Raw genomic sequence first — 23,370 nt, 5'->3', positions numbered from 1 at the left:
TGTTAAGTTCTTATCAATCACTGAAGTGCACCACCCTTTCTTGCACACTGGTTGAGCAACTTATGGTGTGTTTGCACAGTGATTTCTTGAAGGGAAGTTGTTGTTTTAGGTTCACTGAGTTTAAATCTCACGTTTATCCTTATCATTTGTTGTGTTAACACGGAGGCAAAATCCACCTCATCTTTGAATGTGATGAGTTTTTGAGCCCTTTGAAATGATAAGTTATATGAAACGTAAAAAAAGTCAAACACAAAGACTGTACCTTCATGTGGAAGCACATAACCCCCCCCCCCCCCCCCCACATGCTGTCAGATACATTGCAAATCCCGATTCTCATTTTCTGTTCCATTGACATGGATAATCTGGACCGCGAGCTGCTTGTTCAGCCTAGTGAGCCATATTGCCAGAGGGGGTTTTCAGGCCCGCTTCCGCTTGACATGGCACTTTATTTGCTATGCCTGCTGAGCAGCACAGCAGCTTTTCAAGCGATCGCAGCAAACAACAACAGAAAAAAGGAGGGCCAATCAATGTGGATGATAAATTCAAGCAGATAATTGCAGTTCGGACCGCTGACTCCATTTCCGACGTAGATACGATTTATGGATGTGATCGGATGAACTTGTCTGTATTTAAGAAAGCAGAGGAAACGCTCCTGTTCTAACAGTATGTGAGGCTCCACGCAGCCGTGTGATTGAGCCTTCAAGATGTTGTGTTTTTGCTTAAGTTCATCTCAGAGCCAGTTGGCTGCAGGGAGACAGGGCATGAAACGTGAGAAGGTCGCGGCCGTTACAGGAGGCCCGACAGCTTTAGTTGATTAAACTGTCAGGTAGACTCCTGATTGCAAATCAGCACTTTATCTGACAGTTTAATTGTCAACGTGCAATTACATCCCATTCACCGCTGATCCGAGCAGATAAAGAAACTACTGATATAATCACATCTCTTATTAAGATGGTCCGACTCTGTGTTATCCTCATCTGAATAATCACCCACACTATTCCGTCAAGTATTTTACATAAATCCTTTTTTCTTTTCAGTATTTACAAACTCAAGTGGAGTCCTCTGTATATTACAGGCAATATATTCTATGTTCAGTGGTTCTGAGTAGTCACCGTTCAGGCAATCTGCATTTAGAAAAATCCAGACCGACAAACCATTTCAGATCCAACAGTACAAACGCAGAAAGGCACATATATATGGTAATTGTGTGCTATTCAGTATCAAGAAGGTCGCCCCAAATAATACGTTTTGTATTCATGAAGTGCGCTCATCACGGCGGATCAATTTTTTGAGTCCAATTGTTTTTCCCTGGCTCGGCCGGGAAGATAAAAGGGTGAGAGGGACTGCCGACATAATTGTCATTTGCATTGCAATCTAAAATGTGTTGTGGAAAAAAGCTTCCGCCGCGCCGCAGACGTTCATGTCAAAACTCCATCAGCAGCCGAATGAGGAGACCTTTAATTTCAAACCGACCTGAAATACTGAATGAGCAAACAGAGTGATGAAGAAGGACCAACCTGCAGTTCGGCACTGATGCATATATTCTCTACAGCACACACACACACACACACACACACACACACACACACACACACACACACACACACACACACACACACACACACACACACACACACACACACACACACACACACACACACACACACACGGACCTCTGCACGTCCACACACACACGAAACACTTTTGCACAAACACACATAAACACAACCCTATCAACCTCAGATCCTCACAGCATTTGCACCGAGCCTGTTCTGCGGCATGAAAATAAGATATAGGAAAATGATAGGGAAAACCGTTTCATGCAGGCATGGGAACCATAATTTGGTTGTTTTTTTCAACCAGAGTAATTAGATGATGTCATGGAGTTGCACTTTCAGTGATCCTGAAAAGAGGAACCAAAACACAGGATCTTTTCCTCTCAAATCTCTGAAAAGTATAGAGTATCTACCTCTGTGTGTGTTTCTGTCCATGACTAATCTCCTGTACTACTGGACACATCAGCCTAATAACTTTCTGTGCTCATTTATGTTTGTGGTGATTCACAATATTGGAAAAAACATTTTATTGATTGCTTTATTCCGTCGTTGACTGCAGACTCATCAGACAGTCGGGGCTGCAAGTGATCAATGGCCGCTAAAGGCATTTCTGGCAGTCGGCTCGGCTAAAAACAAGCCTTAATAACCTGGTTGTCTCTTATTGAACCGGAGCATCTGCAGATTCACTCCACACTGGACAGTTATGATCCACTCCAGTCAGGAACAATAAGAGATGCATTTGAAAACTTATCTTCACGGCCATCTTGACTGTAAGGGAGCTGGGTAGGGACAATTGAGAGGGATTCTTTTTGTGTGTGTTTGGGAGGGGAGAGGGAAGCACAGCTGGTTGAGATCCACACCGTCTAATCCACCGTCTACGAGCCGTCTTCTCTCCAGCACGGCCGTTAAAGGAGACGTTTTTCGGCCCCCTTCACAGTGAATATAAATGTTGGGTTTAATGAGAGACTGCCGGTCGTGTTGCCATCCACAAACAACACCCCGCGGCCCGCGAGCTATTTACATAAGAGACCAGTGTTGGTGTGAACCGTGCAGGCAGCCCGGCGGTGCTCGGTCGAGTGTGTGTTTCACTTCATTGGCCTCTGCTGCTTTGTGTCCGCCATTGTTAGTCAACGCACCTCCTCTGCGGGAGATTTTCCTGAACCTGTGAGCTCTTTCTTCGCAAAACAATGGCAGTGAAGTGTTTCCTCTAATTAGTAATGCACAGGTCTACCTCCTCTTATGACACACTGACGCTGTGGAGGTAGCATAACCAGGCTTCCCTTTATGGTTTTGCCCGTCTGTAGCTTGCTCCGGCACAAATGTTGAGTTTCCTTCCGCTTTCCCGAGGCAATAGAGGCAAAGTTAATGATTGGGTGGAGCAATTTTAAAGCAAAACAAAGGTAATCAGTGAGCAACGCCGTTATGGCAAAGAGATGGAGTGGTGAGAGCCAGCTCTTAATTAGCTGTAGATAATTATCAGAGGTAAACACAGAGGTAGTTGATTATGCGCAGCCGTAGCTAATGATCGGTGCGTCTGCAGAGGGATGGGAGTTCAGGTAAGACGATGACATTGCAGTGAGTGGCCTTGCTGACGGCGATCGGCGTGCTTAGACAGTAAGGAAAGAGACACACACACACACACACACAGTCAGACGCGCCCACACACACAGACACACAAATATGCACGCCTGCATACCCACTATACAAGCCAAACCGAGAGACAAAGAGCAGCTGAGAAGGAGGCGGATGAGGAGGAGGACCGAGGAGAAATGCAAACACAATGTTAGGTAACGCGTAAGACCCAAGAATGAAAAGCTGAAGTGAGGACGTGGGCGAGATGAGAGTGAAGAGCTTAAAAAAGACGCACTCAAGGACAATATGCAAAGTAGGAAAAAGACGCAGGAGAAGTAGAGCAACGGGAGGGATGTACCATAAGGCAACAATAAAGATGATCTCACCTATTAATGATGCAGGGAAGCCTTTTGGCCAGAAATTAGCAAACGTGTTCCCTTCACTGACCTGCAATCATGGCTCCCTCCCTTGGGCAAATTGAATTTCTAGAGGCGCAATGCATCATTTCCCCTGTCAAAATCTCGTAAGTTGTGTGTGAGATATTGCAGGTGACTCGCAGACAAATAAAAATGAACAAGGCAGTGCCCTCTCCTGGGAAATGCAGAGTCATTCGGAAAAAGGCTGGGAAGGCGGCAGCAAATTGGAGGGAGTCCGCCTCATCCGTCCAGACGGCCAAAGATTCTACACGCGAGACAGAAATCTACAGGAAGTTTAACAGCGAGGAGGAGATGAAGAAGGTTTTAAAATAAAGGTGAAGAAGAGACTCGGTGTGTAAACACACATTCGGAGGCGATAGCGAGTGCAGAGGAGAAGCGGAAGCAGGGACGGATGCCAAATGAATAGGAGGCGGCCGGGCGAGAGAGAGATAGAAATAGACAGGAAACAAACAAGAAGGACACGGGGAGAGAGAGGAGAGGCACGAGATGTAATAAGATGCTCAGACGAGGAGGAACGTGCAAATATGGAGATATGGAAGCGGGACGCGAGAGGGAGGCTGGAAAGATGGAACGATACAGAGGAAGCATCCGTGTGAAGCAGAAACAGATTAGTATTACTGTATTAACCAGAGGACATTTGGAGCAGAAGGGCGAACAAAAAAAAAGTCTGAGAAATGCCCCAAATGTAAATGTAGCTGAGAGATCAGAAAGAAACGGTTTAAAAAGGTATAGTTTTCATGCAAGTCTCTTAAGGACAAAGCGAGAAAGACAGAGATGTAGTGAAATAAACATTTAGAGGGGGATCTAGAGGGGAAAAAAAGATGGAATGTGTGTTGAGGGAGGCTTTGAGGGATGGACATTAGGGTTTTGATCTCCAAAACAAAAGCCGAAAAAATGGGCAAGAGAGAAATTTGGAGCTAAGTGGTGTGAGAAAGGGAGGCGGGGGGGAGGAGGCTTGCATCCAAGTGGGCAGGTGGAAGAGAGTGAGAAAAACAGAAACTGAATAGTGGAATGTAAAAGTACTTTTTTGGGAAAAATACAGAGATAAAAAAAAGAAAAAAGGGGGAGAGATTGACACTCGAATGTAAATAGGGGAGAGGAGAGTAGGCCGGATGAAAAAGACGCACACTGGTGGATTCCTTCAAAGCCCCTTCAATATGTATGAGGGCAGCTCCATAGACGGCCACAAACAAGCAGAACAGAAAGGGAGAGCAGAGCGGCAACGCCAGGTTGCGCTGAAAAGAAAAGGGCTCTTCTCCTGTCAGCAGACTTTACAGTGTGTCCGGGGAGTCCAGAGAAAGGGGGACCACCCAGAGGCTCTGTTTACCGTCCCCCTGCTCTTCCCATCGACGCGACAACACAGGAGGCTCGCCGGATGACAACGACACACCACAGCGCAATCACATCATAACAACGCACACGACACCGTGAGAGGAAACCAAAATCATATCAACAACTTAGCACCACACTACACTTACACAATGGAGCTTTAAACCCGACGATCACACGGGGGCCAGCTGAGAGCTTTCCTCCAGAGGAGCCGGATGGAAGGGAAGCTGAATAGTAATTTGCAGAGTCATGTTTTGTTTGTTTTGTTGTTTTTGGCCTGGAAGAAGCTGCAGGCTGGATGCACCTGATCCCAGAGTGGAGTCAACAGATTTGAGAGGGAACAGCGTGTACTTTCACGCCGTCAATCCCGAGGATGCCGGAGTCGTCCACGCTCACTTCATTACCCCCCTGAAATATGTCGAAAATGAAAGTGACAAGCCCCCCCTCCCAAAGAGCAGCGATCTGTCCAAAGTGCCCAAGCCTTCCCAGCGATAACAGGCCCCCGGGAGCCTCGGGGGAGACGGGAGACATCGGCGGTTGGCATGCCCAGAATAGTGCCATCCTGACCGTCGCTCTGACAGCGAGCGACACCGTCGCTAACAAGAAGTCATACTTAACACGCACGTTAGCTCCACGGCCGACACATAGGGAAGTGGCATCCATGCAACTTTGTGAAGCGGCCTGTTTGCACCCCGTTTTAGCTGAAAATCAAATCATGCATTGATGGAGCGTTATATAATAGAAGGAGGTTAGAGGGTGGGGGGGCTTTGCAGCTGAAACATGGTGTGAAAGATATGCAGTGAAGAGGCCTGTGAGTGTACACACTGAGAGACAGTGTGGTAAATAGATGGCTCGGGGCTTTTCAGCAGAAACACAGATAGTGTGTGTGTGGGGGGGGGGGGGGAGAGAAAGCGGTAAATCCTACTGACATGAGTGCAGTGACTGTCTGCATGCTTAAGATGTGTTTACATAAGTGTGTTTATGAATGAGCGGGGAGTATGAACATGTGGTCTTGGGGGGGCAGCAAAAGGGAGGAATTGTCTCCGTTGCTGTGCCATTAAAAAAAAAAAAGAGAGAGAAAATCTGCTTAATAGCAATTACTCCACCCTCCATTCAAGCTGGCACATGCTACCACTCTGCCTTATTACCCCGAGGAAACGGTGACTTTTACAGCCTCTGACCCCGCTTCCTTTTTTCCATATGAACAGCCGCCCCCCTCCGCCGCGGCACACTCCGCCAGCCAAAGCCTCCCTCTGTCTTAAGAAAATACGGAATAAGGAGCGAGGAAATGAATTTTATTGCCCCGTTTCCCTCCCTCCGCTTATTGACAAAGGCACCACCGCTCACCCTCGGCGACTTCTGCTCTGCCATTACTTAAAGAGAGGAAGGGAAAATGAATTTTACAGCCTTTGGTCCTACTGTCTCCTCACACACACACACTGCCTCCCATCTGAAGTGGCACACTCGCCCTCTTTCTCATTACTTAACACAAAGATTGGAAATGAATTTTACTGCCCGTGCCCTTTCTTCACTCCTCAGCAGCGTCCCATAGTCTTATTGTCTCTCTCCTTTGCAGCCTTAAAGAAGGAGAAAATCAATTTTACAGCACCCTCTCGCCCATAAAGTGGCACACTTTCTCGTTTCTTCTCTTTCTTCTTGTTGAAAAAAAAAAGAAGAAGGTCCAAAATCTCATTTTTTTCTGGCCTCTGCTTCCGTTTTACAGCCCCGGGGCCTTCTCCAAAGAAAAGCGGCACACTTCATCCTTCTGCCCTCTGAAAGCCCCACAATGCATTAGCATACAGGTGGCGTCTTTTGTCTCCTTCTGAGGCACACTTCTGCTCCGTCTATTGCCCATGTGTCCACTTTGAGCGGCCGCCAGTGGAGGTATTGTGAAACAGACGAGGGTATTAAAGGGTCACTTAAGATAACTGGCCCTTCTGTTGCCACACCTCCTCCGACACCTCCCATAGATAAGGTGAAGTCATTAGTCTGGAGCTGTGCTGCACCTTCTTTTTTTTTTCTTCTTTTCTCCCCACTGCTTGTGGGAGCCCATTCAGCGGAGGTTTATCTGGAGTTTTGATCTCGTTAATACGACGTTAAACGCTTCGGCTTAAAATATGAGCACTCACGTTTGACCTTCCAGCAGGATTTATTTCCACAAAGAAACATTGTTGTGATTATGGGTATAATTTGCATTTTGCTACACTCACACACAGCTCCTTTTTTTTTTGTCTTCTTCTTCTTCCAGGCAGGTCACAAAGAGCATTGGCTTCAAAACACATCTTTTGATTCCTCTCCTTCCCCCCAAGACGTGCACTGTTACCGCAAGCCCTTTTTCTTTTTTACATGACTACACACATATCTGCTGCCCAGATGCTACCCCTCCTCCTGCCCTCCTGCCTCCACCACACCTCCCTCCTCCAGCTGCCTCGCTCCACTTGTGGCTGCCGCTCCAGCACCCTATTCATTAACAGCTTCTTAATGCTCCCAGATGGGATGACTGTAATTTATGGTGGCCTCAGTGTGTTTACGTTAGTGTGTGTGTGTGTGTGTGTGCGAGTAGGTGTGTTTATCCATAAAAGCTATGCATAGCAGGCACATTTATTTATGTGAGCAACTGTTTAGAACCCAAAAGGGGGAGAGAGATCTTAATGAGACTGCACCTACGATTATTTGGATCTATTTTCTACAACATTCAAGAGCAAACTGTGAGCATATGCAAATGTGTTTGTGCTGATTCTCCCTCCGCACCTCTTTGTTGACTCGCTGCAGGAGCACGCATCGCCGCAGGGCAGCGCGAGGACAGCGATTAAGGCGCATAGTTGCGTTTTTTTTTTTTTTTACTTTGCTCACTCATCAAGAGCTCCGGTTCGTCTCCAAAGAAACTGACCTCAGCTGCTTTTCTTTTCCATCCCGCTTCCCCCCCCCCCCCCCCCCCCTCTCCGCCGCCGTGTACCGCTTTTGCACTCGGTGCTGGAATTAAGATGTCACGATGAGCTCGTGTGGGAAGTCCCCGCGTTCACGCAAGCGCCAACATGTGTGCGCGCGCGTGTTTACGCAGTGATTGTTTGGATGCTCTCATGCGCAAATCTGTTCCGATGCCCCCCCCTAAAAAAAACTCAGTTTACGGATGCTGGCACGCTCACTCCTCTCAGATTGCCAGAGTATTGATTCCCAGCTCCTCCCCTGCAGGGTGGAGGAGGAGGTGGTGATGGTGGTGATGGTGGTGATGGTGATGGTGGAGGTGGGTGGAGGTTACTGGGGTTACTGCAGATTTGCTGGCTCTGCGAAGAGAGAATAAAAGCCCTTTTCCTAGAAATGGGGAGACGAACGCACGCTCGTACAAACAAAGGCACGGGGCTGTTCTCCTTGCCTAAACAAAACAGCAGGCGTACTGTAAAAGCCCACCCGCGTCTGGTAATATGTACACACACACACACACACACACACACACACACACACACACACACACACACACACATAAACACAACCATGCACTGGAAGCTCTCTAGGACGAAACGCAGACACGACAAACTGCTGCGTTAAGAGGGAACTTTCCCCTCCTTGACTCTTTGACATGGCTGCATTTCCTTGCGCCTCTGTCTCCGCTGCCAGGCCGACACGACTCCACACACAGTAAAAATAACCCCTCCGAGGGCCCGTCAGCACTCGCTGGGGCCCGCTCTGAAAACACAGGGTGCCCACATCGCCTGTAAGCAGCACCGTTTCTATTTGCGGAGACGTGCACGTTGGGTAACAGTCGGGCTCCAGCAGTGGGAAACGGCGGCCTGCGAATGTGGCAAAGGATTGTGGGAAGGGACCCTTTTTTTTCAGGGGGGGGGGGGGGGGGGGTCTAACTGTTGCACCTTTGAGCAATTATTCCTAATTACTCCGTTTGTGCCCAACGTTGCTAATGGTTCGCAGACGTGACGCACACATGTGGCGACGCGGCGAAGAGGCTGAGATGATGGAGTGCTACATGGGGACACTCTACACACCAATATCCTGCCGCGCTCCGGCTGCCGAGCAAGAAAAACAGATGGAAATGAGCGCCAGCACACTCCAGCAGACGTGTAAATATACGCGTGTGCACACACAGATGTGCACACACAGATGTGCACACAGGTTTTTCGGGGGGACGAGAGCACAAAAAGGCACAAAGGCTGGAGGGGAACGCAAACACAGACGGGAGGATTTTTTTTTTTTTTTTTGGTAGCGTCCGCGCTCTCTTTAGCATGCATGGATAGGCTGTCACATTCACACACACACACACACACACACACACGCGCGCTCAGGCCAAGTATGTCCTCATCGCCAGCATGCGTAGATAAGTATATGTGTGTGCGAGTGTGTCCTCCAGGAATCGACCACAATGCACAGCTGGCAAGGAGAGAGGGACCCGAGTGTGTCAGTGTGGTCAGGTCAGGGGCCCGTCTCTCTCCACTTTCTCCACTGTCCAACTCCTCTCGGCCTCCTCTTGTCCTCCCTTGTTTTCGACATCGCCTCCTTCCTCTCTCTCGGTCACATTTTGGCGTGTTCATCCGTCTGTCTGCCCGGTTTTGTCCAGACGCCGGCCCTTCCCAGGGTTTTTTTTTTGCTCCCAATGCAAATATACAAACACGATGGACATTTTGGGGAAAGAAAAAGAGAGGAAGAAAAGTGGAGGCACACTTTCCTAGAACTGCAGAGACACATGCATTTAGAACATGCAGGAACACATTTTTTTGCACCGAGCCAAACGCAAAAATGCTGATATTTTTTGCCGGCTGTACGGCAGCAGCGAGCTCGGTTCACACGGTCGCAAACATCCAGCATCCGGCCCTCTAAACCGGACACGTCTCTCGTGTGAGTGCAGACCACATTACAGATGCTCAAACAAAACCCTCACTGTGTAGTATACCAAACATAAAAGACCACAACACACTGGAAACCATCTTATCTAAATACAGTCATGGGTCAGAACAGAGAGACTTTTATCCTAAACAACAAAGAGGCGGGGGTGTCAGCAGGAGACGGAGCGGGGAATGTCGGTGGAGTCCACGTTTGAAAACAAGTCAGAATGCTTTTTGTTGAACAATAGCCCAAAGAAAAAATATTTTATGGATGAGGCGTCATTAAAACACTTTTTTTGTTGTTTCGGGATGCAGAGAATCCACCACAGACATGCCGGAATGTGATTTATTCTTTAAACCCTTTATAAAAACTGTATTGACATAACAGAGAATACACTGATCACATTGAAAGTACTCAGCACTGCCGGGGGCCGGGAGTCAGCAAAAGTAAAAATGGATGGAAATGAACACCGGTTCAATTCATCCGTCGATTTTTTTTCGGAGTTTGTGAGTGTCGGCTGTCGCCAACGGTTACGCTGCACCGGGGACTGGACCAGACGTAAGCGAGCGGCCACAGTTTGCATTGGAATGTGTTTGGTGGAGTTTTGTTCCTCTGCCAAGAATAATCATCTTTATTTTCCTTTTGTGTGGAGAGAAATTCACCCAGTAACGCGAGTTTGCGGCTGAAGTGATATTTGAAACGTATGAAAAGTATATTTGTTGACATAATCATGAATAATAAATCACGTGCCTCTGTGTAATGAAGACAGAGAGCGTATACAAGCATGCGTGTGAACATGTGTGCGTCGTCTGTGCACGTTTTTTTATGTTAACGGCCTGCAGCACCTCTGCACGAGGAACAAACACACCTGAGCATGTCGATCACCTTGGTGATGATCTTTCATCGAGCCTCATTCGCTCCGTGTTTTAAAGAGCAGGAGTGTGACGAGGGGGATCCCTGGATCAAGTGTAATTAGCCTGGACGTTTTGGCTCAAAGCTGCATGAAAGCCACTAAAAGATCCCGACTGTCAGTGAGCACTATTAGAATGATTTATTCCCATCCGAGCGTGGCGCGGGGCTTGCCAAAAAATGTCTTTATTCGTGGATTTGAAGAATGAAATGACCTTGGGAGCTGGAAATAATTGGTTGTGTATGGGGAGCTTGTACTATTAGCCGGAGTACAAAATGTCACCGCATTTGCAGACAGCTAAGAGATGCGGTCTAAAGAGAACCATGTCCCACGTGAAGACAACGAGCCCTCACCAACAATTAGGGTGTATGTCACCACTATTAAATGTACAATAATGCTTAAAACAGAAAGCCGATATGATGGAGGTTCCCCTCCCCCTCGCTGATGTTGGCACCACCAAAAAGCGATCATTGAAACGCAGAACCGAAGCGGAGAGAGAAATGCCCCACGCGTTGTGCAAAACCAAGGCCATCAAGCCCATCTCCATGACTCCCCGTGACAAGCCCTCTCTCCCCCCGATGACTCCCGTACCCTCCAGCTTGTTTATCGCTGGTAAGAAATCCAATCTAGCCTTAAATCAAACCAAACATATCTCTGCGGTTTAACTCTGGTGCTCTGTGTTATTTGCCTAACCTAATGAGGGATGAAAATCACAGATGTGTTGAACGTCTTTCAAAATATGGAAACACCATGAAGGACGGCCGCAGAGCTGCTAAGGGAAGTTCAGGGAATACATAATGACAAATGGCTGCTGGTGGTACTTGTTTTTTCATTTTTTGTTTTTTTTTATTCTGATGGGCTGACTCATCTCGGCAGTGACTAGCACGCTTTTTCAGGGAAAAAAAAAACATAGAGAAGAAGTGCATTGCGGTAATAACACACACTCAGAGCCAATAAAAATCACAAATGTGTTTAAGCAAGTGAATCCCACAGGAAGGAAGGGCTTCCCTCAGCGGTGGATTGCACTAATGAAGTAGGACGTCTGAACAACAACCTGAACTGCAGAGAGAGAATCCTCAACTGGATCTTCAGTGATCAGAGCACGAAGCAGACCCGGTCTGGTTCCCGGGGGGTCCCATACCAACACACCCTCAAGTAACTACTGGAAACCCACCCACGTCATTATTAGAAAACGCACCGGGAGTGCGATGATGTAGTATAAAGACAAAAACCACAGTGTGGTTGGTATGGCAACCAAAGCTTAACCGAGCTAATTCACGACGATAACCATGTGTTTACGTGCGCCGGGCTAAGAAAGTTACAAAGTGGCGCCAAGGGGTCTGACAGAGCGTCGGTATTTAGATTTATACCGATCTCATGTCTGCACAGCAAATATGAAGCTGTTGACAGCAGCCCGTTAGCTTAGCTTAGCATAAAGACTGGAAACAAGGGGGAACGGTTAGCCTGGCTCTGTGCAAAAAATGTAAAGCTCACTAACGTGTTGTATCTTGTTGCCGCCTGTGCACACAGTCATGCCAACCGTTTCCTCCTTTCTTTAAGCTCTAAGCTAACAGGCTGTAGCTTCATTTTATGTTCACACATGAGAGTGGTGTAAGTCACCTCATCTAACTTGGAAAACAACACGCTTCAGGACCAGATGGGACGTTTAGTGTGTCAGGAAAAGCCAGATAGTGTCAGGCAAGATTTAAATTCACTGAAACCGTCAGGATGAATATTAAAGATGATGCCTGCTAAAAAAGTAAAACTGCTAAAAATAAAAGCACCGCGCAGCCAACACCAGAATACTGTGAGGAAATTTGCTGCATGTTCATTTTGCTGATTTAGGAATAAGCTTATTTCTAGTAATGCATTAGCTGCAGAGCTTCTGCTACGTGCCCCAAAAATCTAAAAATGTAAATGAACATTAATCTCTCCTCCGTCCTCGAGCCACTCTCTAGTTTTAACAGTCAAAATGACACTTGGCGGAGTCATCAAGTCGGATCACGGAGTGATAATCCTGGAGTGAACATTATTGTTCGTTAATGAGGGCAGCGTACTCTTAATACCACGTTGGCTGGCCCAAGGGCCATCAGCAGTAGGCCGACCTGACCCAGTTCCAATCAGCAGCTGACCTACTTCTTCCGCTTGACCCGCTGTAACGGAACATGGTGCCGAGGGCCGACGGCATCGCCGGGGCCCTCCTGAGATTTATTCTCCTGTTTTCATCCTCCGTCCCCGACTAGTAATGAGATGTAAACGTGCAGTAAGTCAGACAATGGAAATAGATGAAAAAGGTTGTACTCCAGGGAGAGAGAGAGCACGGGAATGACTGTAAACACATACGATGACAATGGATAAGCATCATCTAAGTGAATGTATCACATGAATGACACAAACGAGGAGATACTAATAAAAAATGCATTCGATTTCAGGTTCGGTTGTCTAATTTTGTCTCTTTTGGCTGATTAATCAGTCTAAATACATGTGTGTAATAATAATAATAAATAATCTACCAATTGTTTGAGAAAAGATCAAGGTTACAAGTATTGTTATATAGTAGAATATATTGTTTTTTTGTCCACCAAGGTGTAAATTTAGTTGCCAAATGGACTTTATATCACCTTTTTACTAATCATTTTCATATTTATTACATTTGCCCATCCCTGCAACAAGTGACGCTATTGTTTTTTATGTGGAGGTATGTCTACGTAGAGCCTCATTCACCCACAGCACACCGCTGTTAAAACCTTGCTCAAGGGAACGTTAGCAGCAGTTACTGAAATTAAAGCGAGCATGTTTTACTGGGTAATATTCTTCCCCATTAACATTTTTCCCAGCAGGGGACGAATTGAAACCAGCTATCTTCCAGTCCGAATCGTGCTATTATGACATCCACTCCCCGCATGGTAATGAAACAAAGCTGCGTGTAAAACCGATACGGAAGGGCTCGACGTATTAGCGCTTGATTTTTCGGCCTCCTTCGGTGCCGTGCGGTGAGTGACACTTTGTTTATACTTCTCTGGGATCCATGCCGTTAGCGTTTCAGACAGCTTGTCAGGTCCTGCGGAGTTTCTCACAACATCTGTGTCCAGTTATGCCGCAACGCATGTATATTTAAAACTATTGGCGAGTTTGATCGACAGCTGCTGGGAGCCACGCGTGTCTGTGCATTGTCTGCACCATGTGACATGCAGCTGAGCGGGGTCTGGGCGAGGACGTGACCTCCACGGAGATGGATACGGAGAGCTCGCTGTGTGCGGCGCTCTGCAGGCCCGCGCACAAGTGTTAAACGCAGAGCCATAAATCAGCCGTGACACTCGTGCCGCCGATGAGATTATTGCTTTCAGCTGTTTCAGGACGCACCACAAGTATTAATTACTTGTAGGGGAGGGCGGCGATCGCTTACAGAGGCGTTCATGTCGGTAAAGAACAACAATGATCGCTGGCGAGGGGGGAAAACAACTAAGAAAACAGGAGAAACAATCAATCAAAGTGTGTTTGTGGAGAGTGTGAGGCTGGAATTATGACGGAGGAGCCGACACCGAACCCCTCTGTGCTATGCTAAGCTAACTAGCTTCAGGCTGTAGCTTCATCAATCTTCTCTCGGCGAGAATGCAAATATCTCACAACGTCAAAATGTTCCTTGCAATGTTTTCAACAGAGAGAGACAAATATGTTTCTGTGCATGTCCTTGTAACCCTGCAGTCCTTTAGGGGTGTGGATAAGCACCGCTGTTGCCTGTATGTACGCCTCTATACACCACTATGTGTGTGTGTGTGTGTGAGATATGATGGCCGTCCTAAGGAGTGTGTTGTTGTTGTGCGTGTTGCGTGCTGCTAAAGGAGTTTGTGTTATTCCGTTCCTCCTCTCTCCCTCGTTTACTGGCTATTCTGGGAAAATCCAAATTACAGTCTTTCAGCGTGCGGTCGGCTTGTGTGGTTCCAAATTTGTACTTAACCTAACCCTCCTGCTCCGTCCCTCTCCCTCCGCCTGCCTCCCCCCACCCCCACCCCCCATCGCTCTCTCTATACCTCCCTCGCTCAGATGACATTAATCTCTCTGTCTCTCTGCTTTGCATTCTTCATCCCGCCTTTTGCTTAATTGAATTTAAAATGTCCTTATTCGTTGAGACTGATTTCATTTGGGCCAGGATTACATACCGACTCTTTCCCCCCTCTCACACTCACATCTTGTTTTCCTCCCCTCCACATCTCTTGTTTTTTTCTCTCTGCTTGTTGATTTGTCCCGGTGCCTGTTGCTGTGCAAGTGGAAGTCCTGAGCACATCCACGTCTCCTCTAAAAACATATCCTCCCTGTGGCTTTTCGCTCGCCGCTCAGTTTTCAGCGCTTCCTGTCTCCCCCCTCTAGACCGCCTGTAATTACCGCCGTAACCTATGGATCTGCAAACCCCCCTCTCCATTCACAAAACGGCTATTTTTATCAGAGTCTGAGCGACAGCCAGTTTTTTTTTTTTTTTTTCGGAGGGTGTCTATTTGTGTAAGGATTTATGCAAATGCTCATTTAGCGGGTTTCTTTGCTGACATAATTGCTCGGCACTATTCCTGATACCTGTTAAATCTATTCTGGCCCCCAGAATGACCCCTGCGCACACACACACACACACACACACACACACACACACACACACACACACACACACACACACACACACACACACACACACACACACAAGCCTCTGAGATCATACATGCTACAGTCACTGGATTAAAATGACAGCATGAGAGTGAATTCAAACTCTACGGACACTGCACTTCTGAAACGGCTCACTGCTTTAATGCACCCTCTGAGGTTTTGTAATCATCACTGAATATATTTTTAAAGCTTAAGAAAGTTGACTTTTTATTTCCCCTTTAAACGCTGTGACGTTCCAACTCCCACCAACGAGGATGGGCAAAGCAATTTGTTAGTGTTCCCTCACAGATGTGGGTGAACATCCAAGCTTTTTTTAAAAAAAAAAGAAGCCTAAATGAGAGTGCTCCACTTGTCAGACTGAGTCACCAGCTTTGATTTATTTTTTTTTCCTTCCGTATCTGGAGGGGGCATCTCCGTCTTGTGCGTTGACACGGACCAGCTTGCTCTCAGAGGGCTCTCCTGCTTCTCCCGTTTTACATTTTACGCAAAGAGTGCGTTTAAGCATCAACGCGGTTCAAGCTATCTCGCGTTGACGGGGGGGGGGGGGGGAGCGTTCTGGACAGGCTCAGAACAGATTACGTTACGATGACCACCTCTGCTGCAACGCATCACGTCACGAGGATTTAACCAGAAATAGTACAAAGGATCTGTTTGACACTTTCTCATCTATTTTTAGGTTATTACTTTTCAGGGCAGATTAATGGACTTCCTGGTAGAATGATAATCGTTCAACCTTTGGGGCATATCTGTTCTAATATCTCTCAACTCTGTTATTTCTAGTGCCTTTCAGCCGACTGGATCATTAACCATCTGAGGTGACCAGCTGCCTCGCTCCTCCCCTCGTCCCTCGATGGCCTGTGGCCCCAATCCATGTCTTCTCATGGTGCTTGGCTACTGTTTACTACCTCTGACTGCTGCTTTTCTGCGTGTGCGTTTTCCCCCCCCCTCGTGCACGCTCGTGTAGCGAGCTGGTGAAGAAACGCATGACCGCGATGAGTGCTCACCACTCACCCCTCTAATCCTGCGGAGGAGAAAGGGGAGAGGCTGCTGCCTCAAGGCCAAGCCCTGCTGGTACGGACGAACGCTGTGTGACATTCCCAGCAGCATCCCCTGCGGCTCCGCGGGACAGCGGTCACTTGTCCGCCTCCTCTTCCTCGTCCTTCCCCACTTTTTCCGACTGAAAAGTGTGTTTGGTTCAGTCGCATGGTTACACACAATAAAACAAAATACAAGAAATTTGCATCGTTACATAATCGGTGTTTTGCTGAAATGCAGCCAAGAGTATTGCGAGTCATGCACTGATGTGAGCTCTCATTAAGGGTGGTACAAAGCTCTCCTTAAAGTTCAGAGAAGAGGGAACAAACTGGAAAAACATTCAGGGTCATGCACTAGGCGCTGTGTATGTGCTGGTCCTGACTGCAGAGAGTGTGATCTAACAAGCTGGAAACAACTGGAGAGACAAGAGCTTCTGTTGGCCTGATGGCTGATCTCAGATGAGCAGACGAGGAGCCAGTTTTTCATCCACCTTGCCAATCCAGTTATCCTTTTTGTTCTTTTCTTTTTCAAGCCTCAGATTGTTTTGTGGTTCTAAAAAAAAAAATCTCACCGGTCTTGCTCACCCTTCCAGAACTTTCCCTTCCATCACAAACCCTTTCTTTTCCTGCCTTTAACCCTCTCGGATTCTCACTGCATTTCCCCTTTGCCTTTCCACACTTCCATCACTGCCTTTCTCCCTCTCTCCCTCCTTGTTCCCCTGCTTTGGTTTTGTGAAAGGGGGCTTTATCAGCGGGCCTGAATGGCGCAGGTCCACTGGAAGCACGGACAATGGGCCCATCATCAGAGGGAAGCAGAGCCCATGAAAGAGGAACAAAGACCCCTCTGCCCAAGAGGGGCCCCTGCTCTGCACCTCACACCAACGCAGCAACAGCCTCCACTGGCCATGCATGCTGTATGTGTGTGTGTGTGTGTGTGTGTGTGTGTGTGTGCTTGAGAAAGAAACGTGTGTGTTCTTGCCTATAAGCAGGCAGGTGCGGCCCCTTGGGATTCCTGCATTATGGATCTGCCCCCCTAAAATGGCTTGGCTTTCAGCTATCATTCTTAAACAGGCTGCATTCTCCTTGTGGCACCGCACATCCATTGTGTGTTTTTTTTTTTTGTTGAAATCTATCTTTCTGCATGGCCTCCTGTGCACCGTGCAATGTGTTTGCATGCAGAAGCCCTCAGCAGTTCACCGGAGGAAGGGTAAGAAGGTAGCTGTCTTGAGCTGTAACATGACAATACATGCTCCCGCCATGAATATGCATGCTCACTCACTGTCTCCTCGGGGGACGGGGAGAGTCTTTAAAAAGAAACATGTTTGCGCAGGGAAAGCTGTTTGTGTGAGTGCCAGACGGGTCCCGACTGTCGAACAGGTCTTTCATTAGATGGGCAGGACATGACAGAGATGACAAAGAGCTCATCTGTTCCTCCATTTGTCATCACTGTTAAAGAGGTGTTCTCCAATATGTGTACAACCCTCTGGGGGAAAAAAAACACGACTTAATTTTGTTTAGTTGATAACTCCCTGTAGGATTCACAGTCAAGTCCGTGGATGCAGTTGTTAATCTTCTATCTTTAAGTCCCTAAATGTAATGAAAACAGTGTCAATCAGGCAAAAATGATTAAACAAGAGTTTGAATTTGCAGATTCGTCGTTCGTTGAAACCTTCACCATTATTGATGTCATCATTCATATATATTTTTATTTTTTATACATACTTCTTATTAAAAATCTATCTTTTTTTGGTCTATTTTTTCTATACTATAGCTTTTTGAGATTTGAGCTAAGTGCTTAAATACTAAATGATGTGAATGATGTCATTTTTCAGGCGTCGCTCATAAACTGTTGTCATCAGGACTTTGTGCAGTTGTCATGGAGATGGTTCTGAATGATGGACACATTTTTTTTTTTATCAAACTACTGTTCTCAATGTGAAAAATTGAACTTTGATGTGAGATGACTTTTAAGCCAATGTGGATAAAGTGATATGAGGTGAAATCCAGCTAGCAAGTGGACCTTCAGCTTCGAGAAGAGATAAATGACCTTTGTGAGCATTCAAGAGCCGTTGAGAACAGAAACCCCTCCGTGAATCCTCGAGCTGAGCAGAGGCGACTGAATCAGTCGCTTTCTCTCACTGCATGGCGAGGAAAATGACAACATGTCAAATTTACGGCAACACTAAAAGGTGCTCGCTATGCTAGCTGTGTCAGTGTTAATGTGATATGTGTAGCGCTAATCTAAACCCCTAAATGCAGATCGTTACTGCCGAGGTGTGGCCAGTTAACGGTTCATTTTGTGAACGATATTACGTAATGTGTGGCACTCATTGCTCATCAGAAGAGGTATTGTATTGCAGATGTGAGTTTGTGTCTGTGTGTGTACATATTAGTTAGCATTTCTGTGCTCGCCGACTGTCCGTTGGCGGATACCCGGGCGCCGATCCGGATCAGAGGTCTTTCTATTTCTGAAGGCAGACAGGATATTATGCCGCCCACAGAACAGGACACATGCAATCGACCTTTGACCGCGAGCCATTTCGAATCATTATCTCCGAGCTTAAGAGCAGGGGGGCTAATCCTTGCTGTGTTTACCACACAACTGGCACAACAGCTGGATGGTCCGTTCGCAGCCTCTCCTGGACCACTTGGTCGGCCGGTACATATGGATGCTATCTGGGACGATGTGCCCTCATTTGGAGTTCCAACCAATGGGCTTCAAGGAGGCATTAGTGCATGCACAGTAAGCTACGTTCAATCTCAGGCGATACGAGGGGCTCAGCACAGTCGGGTGCTCTAAATCACCCCATTGCTATTGGCAAAATGTCACTGTTCCAGTGAAAAATCGTATTAGTGATGGATTAATTGGAGTGTTCATGTCGGTTAGTGGGGTAGCGGCTACACTGTGAAGCTTTTTGAAAGAGCTTCCTTGCTGGTGATCTGCTTTAAATGCGTCGGTGATCTCATCGCAGCAGAGCCTGTTGTCTGGAGCAGCAGGGTAACGGCGGTGTGCCGAGCCGAGTGAGCGCCAAGTGACATCTGAATGTGGCACAGCAAAATTAATTTGTGTGAGTTCATGGAATAACATTCTCACACCGCTCGGTCGGCGGCCCTAAGCTTCAAAGTGTGACGCTCTACGTTCCCCTCTAGTGTCGGGTATGCTGAGTCTTTTCAAAATAAATGTCTGTGTTCACAGGAAGTTCGTTAGACAAGAAGAAACTTCCCTTTTAGTTTTGCACGGGACACGAACATTGGTCTGCTTCTTGCAGGTCATGTGACAGATAATATCGTAGCTTCTTCCTTTTTTGGACTCCCCAATTCACTGTGTTCCCAGAAGGGCAGGAATGAAGAGATGTTTTGCAGTCTTTTGTAAAAGCTAAGTTTTCTACTGCCAGCCAGTTAGCCGGTTAACTTAGCTTAGCATCCAAACTGGAAACAGGGGGAAACCAGCCAGCCTGAACCACAGCATCTTGGTTAAAGCATCACTGAAGCGCCTTTTGACAGGATGAACTTCTACCAGTTGTCGGGAATGTTGTTTTGTAGCTAAATGTGCTACAAAATCCCGTCGACGCGTGAAGTCCCGTTCTCATCCTGGCCTTCTAGCGAACGCTGTCGCTCGAGGAGAATTACAAGTAAATGATTCGATATTATTTGCTCTCTATGATCTACTTTAGTAACCAAGTCGACAACAAAAAAAGAAGAGGATTTGACAAATGAACTTCCACTGACACTAACGTATGTGCCAATGTTGAGCAACAGAAAATTGCAAATACCACAACAGTGAGGTGTTCGCAGTAAGTCTTCGCATTAAAGCGTAAACAGGCTTGGAGACATCTGATCTGTGGGCGGGGCCGGGTAATTTATGACACATTAACCTCCACCAGACTAATCATCTATGACAGACCACGATGCCAGGAGGGGCACCTGTACTGGAAACATGACACAAAATGCCAGCGCAGACCATAATTAAGTGGTGATTATATGATAGCAATAAGTCCAATAACTTGTAAAAAGAAATCAGCAGAAAGCTGGTGTCATTTCTACTCTGCTTCACTGTGATGTATCTTTAAGTGAACAGGGATTGTGTAACAGCTCTGCCAGGACAGGTGAACCATGAAGCCGTGTCCCGACTTGTTTTCATTCTGTTGAATAAGTGCTGCCTTAAGCACGAATCCACCGGAACGTCCACATTTGCACTCAGCTCACTCAAAAGTGGACAGACACACGTCTCACACGTCACTCTTTTTTTATTCATCCGGCATCTACTTTTGCTCTTTCAACATCCATTTATAGATTTAATTTAATGCTGCGGATGTGTGTGTGTGTATAGTTTCACCTCTATTTGATCCCCCTAAGAGGGCTTAGAGCCTGATGCACGTCTGGTCAGAGGTCACAACTGTGGTCCTCCCTCATATACACGGGTTGATAATGGTTAAAAGGCCAGCTAGGGGTCTTTTAATCACTCTACAGCTATAGGTTTCCATTTTAAAAACACGGCTCAGGGTGCCGTCGGGGATAGAAGCATTAAACTGTGTATGGAAGTCATCAGTGTCTGTCAGTACTTGACTCCTGAACCCGTTCTGGGACCTGGATGCCACAGTGGGAGTGAGGTTTGTTCTGGGTCATTTAGGGGGAAAGGAACCAGGACTCCCACTGCTCTCCGTTAACAGTCACTATTATTTAAATCACACGTAAATGTAATGGATAACAAATACGTGAAAAATCATTAGAATCCTCCATAAAAGTGAAATAAGACGTGTTAGGACTAAAATAAAGTTGGAGCCATTAGAGATTGACAGAAGAGCAATCTGGCATTTGAGCATCAATTAATCTTTGAAATTACTTTTTAAAAATCAAATTTTCCTACCATTAACGTTGCTAATGATGTAAGAGTTTCTCACAATGGCTGCTGGTGGAACAAGTGAAAGTGTTTCAGGAGGAAAGGAAGTGTTCCGAGATCTCGATTGTCTTTAGGGGAGCGAAAGGGAACAAAACACACACTCGTAGCAACATCCTTTGTGGCGGCAGACAAAGGCGTGAACGGAAAGTGTTGCCTTAATAACTTTTTTTGTGTAAGATAGGGGCTGTTAATCATCTCTCCCACGATCCAATTTGTTTAAAATATATAAAAAGGTGTCAGAACTAATGTGACAGGAAGATCGAGCCTTTTTAAGTGAAAGGGAAAATGAGAAACACTTTACTTCTTGCAGTTGAACAAATTCATCCAAGTAACAATGCTCCACATTCTTCCATCGCTTTAAATTGCTGCCTCTATTTCTCCTCCTCCACGTTCTTTTGAGAGAGCAGTGACAGGCAGAAAGCCGAGCGATTGTTAATGTTTGCTTTGATTTGATTGTTTAAGTGTTTTATGCCAAGCCGCCCCGGTGCCGTTCGGAGCGGTTGGAACATGTGCCACAGTTGTTCACGTGGTGTGTTTAAAGTAAAAGTCCCCAGCCTCCCTCAGTGTTTACTGACACTTGCAGATATAAAGGCCAGGGGTGTGATTAGACACAGGTGCAGCTTGTTAAAGGCTGGACCTCCGCTGGCTTCCAACCAACAGTCATGCTGCGTTCATGTAATGTTGGCTTTCCCGTAAATACGAGCTGCCAGCCTGGAAGAAAAGATATATGTAGGATATGCAATTTCTGCAAACGATACTTCTACATATGTTATAACCCCGTTATACGCTGTATAACAATGAGCTCTACTCATTAAAAGGCTGCTATGTTTGGATTATATGGCTGATTAATAAAGAAAAACAACTCCCAACACTCTCAAGTTCTTGCAACGAGATGTCACTCGTGTTCTTTCACTTCGCTTGAATCCGTCATTCTTAACACTTTGCAGCTCGCTGGTGTAACGTGGCACTCGCTGGCGTCGTATGTGCCGCGAACGCTTATTTGGCTTCAGCCTCTGAGATTATTTACGCTCCGGAATAAGAAAACGGTTGAGGCCGATGCAGCTGTCAATGAAACACGGACGCCTTAAAAAGAGTGTTTGTGAAATACTGAAGGTTTGCGTGAGATTGGATTTGAATGCATATTTTTAAGTCACGCAGCATGTCTGTCAAAAAAAAAGTGAAAGTGAAATGCATTTGCAAAATGAGTTTGTCAATATGACGTTTTGGGGAAACGGTCCCCCGAGGGAAGCGAACTGAGATACCTTGTGACATCTGAACATCGGTTGAAGTGAGTGGATTTGACACATGCTCACACAAATATAGTGCAACACGTTTTACCTTTTTAATAAATTGCCCCTTCATATCATGATTCGTCATCAGGTTGAAGAGTTTAACATTCAAAATTGCTGTTGACAAAAACCGGTGTGTGGAAAAATCCCCCATGAAATATTCATGCTACATGAATTCATATTTCTACACTTGTTCTGGACATCTGAGTGGACATGTTGTTTTCTCAAAATGTTTTTCCATGGACTGTATTGGATGATCATGAAGTTATACAGAAAGTTCTCAGAGGATGAACCCGAATAATGTCTCTATATTATATATATTGGTCAGCTGCTGAAGGGATTCTCAGGTTTTCATGGTACCCAGAGGATGAAGCCTCCTGACTTTGCTCATCCTCTGAATTTTCATCATTGGGTAGAATTTCTAATCCTTCTAAAAATCAATACATATGTGGTGTGTCTCCCATCTCCTAGTCTTGTTATGTCATGCTGGGATTCCTCAAGAAAATAACTGTCAACATTTGATAATACATCAATGCCAAACCATTCGGAAACGTGTCTTTAAACCTAATTGAAGGTCTTGCGCTGAACGCGAGTGAAGACGCTCCAGAATGTGATCAAATGATCAAATTAAAAAGGGAGAACGTTCCGGGTAATAAAAAGTCTAGACCGGATTTCATTTTTTGAGATTTGTTTACGACCAAGACTAGATGTACTCTCTTTGTAGCTTTCTGCACTTTCTTAAAAAGGTTATTATCTTTTCCTTTGATACTTATTTGTGTCACTGTGCAACATCCTGAATCGTTCAGCCCCGACACAAACACTCTGTCACAACATCTTCTTTTTTTGGGAGAGGAGCA

The 23,370-nt window shown here is 46.3% G+C and overlaps 1 protein-coding gene across 1 annotated transcript in view; it reads left to right on the top strand.

The window, feature by feature from the left end:
- Positions 1-23,370, top strand: part of pygo2 (pygopus homolog 2) — a 183,378-nt gene that overhangs the window by 10,525 nt on the left and 149,483 nt on the right. The gene's annotated exons all lie outside the window — the stretch shown is intronic.

Source organism: Eutrigla gurnardus (genome assembly GCF_963514095.1).
Source record: "Eutrigla gurnardus genome assembly, chromosome: 17".
Classification (NCBI taxonomy): domain Eukaryota; kingdom Metazoa; phylum Chordata; class Actinopteri; order Perciformes; family Triglidae; genus Eutrigla; species Eutrigla gurnardus.
Note: the sequence above shows the minus strand (reverse complement) of the source record. Positions and strands in the feature narration are given on the sequence as shown.